The following is a 6,905-nucleotide window of genomic DNA, read 5'->3' as shown; positions in this document are numbered from 1 at the left end:
GGTGTGGAATGGATAAGAGCAACACATCTTGAAGAACAACAGTTACAAAGGTGAGTAACCGTCTTTTCTTCTTCGAGTGCTTGCTCATATCCATTCCAGGTAGGTGATTCCCAAGCCTTACCTAGGCAGTGGGGTCAGAGTGAGATGTGGCAGAGTGCAGAACCGCTGAGCCAAAGGCTGCATCATCTCTAGATTGTTGGACCAGAGCATAGTGCGAAGCAAAGGTGTGGATTGAGGACCAGGTAGCTGCGCGACATATCTCCTGGATTGGTACATGAGCCAGGAAGGCAGCAGATGAAGTCTGAGCCCTGGTAGAATGTGCGTTGAGGTGGCCCGAGGGAGCATGAGCCAAGTCATAGCACGTGCGGATGCATGCCATCACCCATGAGGAGATCCTCTGGGAGGAGATAGGTAGGCCCTTCATCCGGTCAGCCACTGCAATGAAGAGTTGGGGGGATTTACGGAAGGGCTTCGTCCAATCGATATAAAATGCGAGCGCCCTACGGACATCTAGGGAATGTAATTGTTGTTCCCGTCGAGATGAATGCGGCTTCGGGAAGAAGACCGAAAGAAAGATGTCCTGATTAGTATGGAAGGCCGATACCACTTTAGGGAGGAACGCTGGATGTGGTCGCAACTGTACCTTATCCTTGTGAAAGACAGTATATGGTGGGTCCATCGTGAGCGCTCGAAGCTCGGAGACTCGTCTGGCCAATGTAATGGCCACAAGGAAAACTGTCTTCCAGGACAGGTATAGCAGTGAGCAAGTTGCCAGCGGCTCAAATGGTGGAAACATAAGTCTGTTTAGGACTAGGTTGAGGTCCCAGGTAGGGGCAGGGCGGCGTACTTGGGGGTATAGGCGCTCCAGACCCTTGAGAAACCTAGTAACTATAGGGTGCGAGAACACAGAGCAGCCATTCTCTCCTGGGTGGAATGTGGAGATGGCCGCCAAGTGCACCCTCAAAGAAGATACCACCAGGCTCTGCTGCTTGAGAGACCAAAGGTAGTCCAGGATGGTAGGGATCGAGACCTCAGAGGGAGTAACATTCTGCGTTGCGCACCAGCAGGAGAAATGTTTCCACTTGGCCAGATACATTAACCGAGTGGAAGGCTTCCTGCTACCCAGGAGTATTTGTTGTACCGGAGCAGAGCAGTGCAAGTCTGACTGGTTTAGCCACGCAGCAGCCACACTGTGAAGTGAAGGATCTGCAGGTCTGGGTGGTGAAGACTGCCGTGGTCCTGAGTTATGAGGTCTGGGTGGAGTGGCAGAGTAATTGGGTTGATTATTGACAGGTCGAGCAGCGTGGTGTGCCAGTGTTGTCTGGGCCACGCTGGCGGAATCATGATTAGGTGCGCTCTGTCCCTGCGGAGTTTTAGCAGGACCTTGTGAACCAGCGGGAACGGTGGGAAGGCATAAAGCAACTGGTGCTTCCATGACATTAAGAATGCGTCCGAGATCGATCCCCGGTGAAAGACCCTGGAAGGAGCAGAACATCTGGCATTTCCTGTTTGCATGGGAAGCGAACAGGTCTATATGGGGAAATCCCCACTTCTGGAAAACCGAATGAATAACGTCCAGCTGTATCGACCATTCGTGACACAGGAAGGGTCTGCTCAGTCGATCCGCCAGAGTGTTCCGAACCCCTGGGAGAAAGGATGCTACCAGGTCTATCGAGTGGGCTATGCAGAAGTCCCAGAGTTGGATGGTCTCCTGACAAAGCGGGGAAGATCGAGTCCCTCCCTGCTTGTTTATGTAATACATGACCGTTGTGTTATCTGTGAACGCTGAGACTCAACGGCCGTGTAAATGTTGCTGAAACGCCTGGCACACCAGGCGGACCACTCTCAGCTCTCGGACATCTATGTGAAGCGCCAGTTCCTGCGATGACCAGAGGCCTTGAGTATGAAGGCGTCCGAGGTGAGCCCCCCAGCTGAGACATGACGCATCTGTTGTCAGGGACAGTGAGGGTTGCAGGGGATGGAATGGTAGCCCCGCACACACCAGGGAGGGGGTCAGCCACCAGTCTAGGGAGGCTAGAGTGCTCGGGGGAATGGTGACTATTGGGTCTCTGCCCGGACAGTATACCGAGTTGAGCCAAGTTTGGAGAGGACGGAGGCGGAGCCTGGCGTATTTGGTCACGAATATGCGGGCAGCCATGTGACCTAGGAGACTGAGACAAGTGTGAGCCGAAGTCGTCCGGAAGTTCTGTAGACCTCGGATGATTGTTGTCATTGCCTGGAACCGCAGCTGTGGTAAGTAGGCCTTGGCTAGACTGGAGTCCAGGGTAGCTCCTATGAATTCTAACCTCTGTGTGGGAACCAGAGTGGATTTTTCCGTATTGATCATCAGGCCTAGATGTGTGAATAGGTCCCTGACAACGCCCACATGTTGTGTGACTTGTGTCTCGGAGGTTCCTCTGATGAGCCAATCGTCCGGATACGGGAATACATGTATCCAACGTTGGCGGAGGTATGCGGCGGCTACAGCCATACACTTCGTAAACACCCTTGGGGCCGTGGAAAGGCCAAAGGGGAGAACCGTAAACTGGAAGTGGTGACAGTTGGCTACGAAGCGAAGATACCTCCTGTGGAGGAAAAATGGCGATGTGAAAGTACGCGTCCTTCATATCGAGGGCAGCATACCAGTCTCCAGGATCCAAGGACGGGATAATGGTCCCCAAGGAGACCATGTGGAACTTCAACTTTATCATAAACTTGTTGAGTCCTCGCAGGTCTAGGATAGACCTGAGGCTGCCCTTTGACTTGGGGATCAGGAAATAACGAGAGTAAAACCCCTTGCCCTTTTCGTCTTTTGGCACCTCTTCTGTTGCTCCCATAGTGAGGAACTTCCACGCTTCTTGCAGGAGGAATTGCTCGTGAGAGGGGTTCCTGAAGAAGGACTGGGTTGGAGGGTGGGAAGGCGGGGTTGAAACAAATTGGAGGTGGTATCCGTGTTTCACCGTGCGTAGGACCCAGAGGTCTGAGGTCAATTGGGACCACGCTGGGAGGAAGTAGGATAGTCGGTTGGAGAAGTGTGGTAATGGATCTTGGCCTGAAATTGGTACGCCGTCCTTGGGCGTACCTTCAAAAGGCGGACTTAGGTCCCGCTGGTGGTTTGGAGGGACCTTGGTTTTGGCCCCCTTGGGGTCCTGACTGGCGTCTACGCCCACCCCGCCCGCGCTGTCTGCCAAAGTCTTGTCTATTTCGAGGCATAAAGTACGGGCAGTGAGTCTGGGGATGGAAAGGCCTGCGTTGGGTCACGGGTGTATGCATGCCTAAAGAATGCATGATGACTCGATTGTGCTTCAGGCTGTGCAGTCTAGGGTCGGTCTTTTCTGAGAAGAGACCTTTACCATCGAAGGGTAAATCTTGGATGGTATACTGCAGTTCTGGTGGGAGGTTGGAAACCTGTAGCCAGGAGATGCGTCTCATGGTGACACCCAAGGCCAGGGTCCTGGCTGCTGAGTCAGCCGCATCTAGCGAAGCCTGGAGGGAAGTTCTGGCCACCTTTTTCCCTTCCTCCAAGAAAGCAGCGAATTCCTGGCGGGAGTCTTGGGGAAGTAGCTCTGTGAACCTACCCACCTCTGCCCAGGTGTTTAATTATAGCGACTCAGCAGAGCTTGCTGATTCGCCACCTGGAGCTGTAGGGCGCCTGCTGAATAAACTTTGCGGCTGAGTAGGTCCATTCGCCTAGCCTCCTTTGACTTCGGGTCTGGCGCCTGTTGGCCATGGTGCTCCCTCTCATTGACGGATTGAACAACTAGTGAGCAGGGAGGAGGGTGGACATACAAATACTCGTACCCCCTAGAGAGTACCATGTATTTATGCTCGACTCCCTTTGTCGCAGGAGGGATGGAGGCTGGGGATTGCCATAAAGTGTCGGCATTGACTTGGGTGGTCCTGATAAAGGGTAGGGCCACTCTGGAGCTGGTATCTGCCGACAGAATGCTCACTACAGGGTCCTCGACCACCAGGACCTCCTCCACCTGGAGGTTCACATTGAATGCTACCCTCCTGAGGAAGTCCTGATGGGTTCTGAGGTCGATTGGAGGAGGGCCTGAGGAGGATGTTCCTGCCACCGCCTCATCCGGAGAGGAAGAAGAGGAAATGTCGGGGACGAGTGGGTCCTGTGTGGCCTCCTGGTCTTGGGCCGTGTCCTGCTCCAGCGGCACTGGGGAGACCGATGGGTGAACTAGTGCTTCCTCCGTTCCGGCCTGAGGAGGACGGGTAGCTGTAGCCTCTGGTCCCCGGTGCTCTGATGGAGCCGAGTGGGACGGGACTATTGGAGCGCCTTGGGCCTGGTGGTACACCCAAGGTGTCCAAAAGGACCACTGATGTGGGCCTCGGTCCTGGGTCTGGGCCTCTTGAAAAACTCCGGCGGGCACATCTGAATCGCGGTCTTGAGCATAGTAGCTGTCCACGTGGGACGACACCGAAGTGTGTCTGGATGGCCATGGAGGAGCGGAGAAGCCCAGGGCAGAGGTTCCAGGGCCTTATTCTACTGTGTATCGGAGACCGGTACCGGGAAGCATATCAGTACCGGGAGCGAGATCAGGACCTGCGACCAGAGTGGTGCCGGGAGGTCGACCGAGATCTCAAAGCTCGGCGTTGTGATCGGCTACGAGAGACACGGTGCCTGGAGCGGTGCCGAGAGCTGGAACGATGCCAACAGTAGCGGGCTGGCGAACGGGATGCCGACCAGTGCTGCGAGTTCGACTCGTACAGAGGAGGGGAACGGTGCCGGGACTACGAGCAGCGTCAGGAGCGAGAGTGCCGTCTGGACCTGGAACGTCTGCAGGACCGCAATCGTGAGCAGTGCCGGTCTGCTGTGCCGACAGAGGATGGTCTTTTCAAGGCCGGTTTGCCGATTGATTGTATTACCCGCACTGACGGTGCCGGGGTTGGAGGCAGTGTCAACTCTGTCAAGGCAATCAGATCCCTCGCCGCCGAGAACGCCTCCGGCATGGATGGTATAGTCAGCTCTACCGCGGCCCGCGCTGGGGAGCTAACAGGCACTGGACTCGACGGCCCTTGTGGGACTGGAATCGACAGTGCTGATGTCGTCGGTGCTGCGGCAGCTGTCGGTGCCGGGCGATCCAACTTAGATATGCTCTCTGGCTGTGGTGCGGGCGGCACAGAGGTAGCAGGAGTCTTAGCCTTTCTCAACCTCGGGGAGCGGAAGCGGCATGGAGCCGACTATGGTGCCAGCGACGGCCGGTGCCGAGAGGCTTTGACAGTACCGGCACGGTCCAGTGCCGAAGAGACGCTTTTGCTAGTCGACTGGCCAGCGCTTGGTGCCGAGGGTGGAGGGGTGAGAGCCGCCTCCATGAGGAGCTGTTTAAGTCTGATGTTCCACTCCTTTTTTTGTTCGTGGCTTGAAAGCCTTGCAGATGGGGCACTTAGCTGTTCGGTGCAGTTCTCCTAGGCACTTCAGACAGGAGTCGTGTGGATCTCCTGTCGGCATCGGCTTGTGACAGGCTGAGCACGGTTTGAAACCCGGTGAGCCGGGCATGGGCCCCAGCACTGGGTGCGGGGAAGGGGCTAATCCCCGAACCCCTCTAACTATAGTGGACTAACTATGCTATAAACAAATACGCTAATTATAACTATATAAAAAGGATTATAACTATATACAGGATAAAGAATCAGAAAACTACGAGTAGCTAGGGAAGTGGAGGTCAGCTAAGCCGCACTCCACTTCTCCAACGACCGACACAGGCGGTAAGAAGGAACTGAATGGTAGCCGGGTCGGCTGGGGTATATATCCGGTGCCATAGCGGCGCCACTCCAGGGGGTGCCCAGCCGACCCGCTGAGTGTTGCTAGGGTAAAAAAGTCTTCCGACAAACGTGCACGCGTTGCGCGCACGCCTAACTGGAATGGATATGAGCAATCACTCGAAGAAGAACCTCAGCCTGTGAGTGGCTGGAACTGATGGCAGTTCGTGATGCTCTATGCCATCTGTCAGCAGAGCACACTCAGTGGGGCAGTGGTCCCCAACCTTTTTCATCTGGCAGGCACCAGACGAAGGACCGTGGTGGTGGTCGAGCATCCGCTGAAATTCGATGCTCAAATACCAGCCAGGACGCAGGCGCATTTAGATGTCCCTGCGGGCGCCACGGCACCCACAGGCACTGTGTTGGGGACTCCTGCAGTGGGGGAAGGACTGGCAGGCAGTGGGGAATCGCCATCCCATGGGCTCAAGTATCATGGTAGCCATGTTAGGCTGTATCCGCACAAACAACAAGGAGTCCGGTGGCACCTTAAAGACTAACAGATTTATTTAGGCATAAGCTTTCGTGGGTAAAAAAGCCACTTCTTCAGATGCACCCATGGGGTGTTCCTAGTGTGGTGCTGCTCGGCCCAGTTCAGTGTTTTCATTGTGATCTGGAAACACGTGTGAAATCACTGCCAGTTGGACGTGTGGGTGGCAGAGCTGCAGAGGTGAGCTGGGCAGTCAGAGTGACTGGCTGTCTTGGGAAGCGGGGACCATTCAAAGGAATTTACATGCGGCTCAGGGAGTGCCAGCTGCCCCTACAGCCTGGGGACTGTCCTGGAAAGCAGGACCACTCAGAGTCTAGGGAGCTCCTTGTGCAATGCTGTGGGCAAATGTGGCCCTTGCACGCACGCAGTGAGCCATGCGTAGGGCCAGGGAGGGGATTTCCCCTCTTCACGGCACTGATGACACCGACAATGACCACGGCTGCAAGCCGCAGCCAGACAAACTCATTGGAAATAAGGCCCTGGTATCCAACCCTGAGACTAACTGCCATGGCCGTGGCAGATTCCCCGTCTCTTGGTGGCTCGGTGCCAGCCCAGGTCTCTCTGCAGCCAGCTCTGGACACAAACTGTTGGGGTCACTGTGGGGGTAGACGGGGGGGGGGGGGGGCGGGGGGGGGGGGGGGAC

General features: G+C 55.7%; 1 pseudogene; it reads left to right on the top strand.

Annotated features, from left to right (window-relative positions):
* The window catches only part of LOC116818195 (uncharacterized), a 66,454-nt pseudogene that overhangs the window by 55,852 nt on the left and 3,697 nt on the right, over positions 1–6,905 (top strand).

Source organism: Chelonoidis abingdonii, chromosome 1 (genome assembly GCF_003597395.2).
Source record: "Chelonoidis abingdonii isolate Lonesome George chromosome 1, CheloAbing_2.0, whole genome shotgun sequence".
Lineage (NCBI taxonomy): Eukaryota > Metazoa > Chordata > Testudines > Testudinidae > Chelonoidis > Chelonoidis abingdonii.
This window is presented reverse-complemented; position numbering and strand designations above follow the sequence as displayed.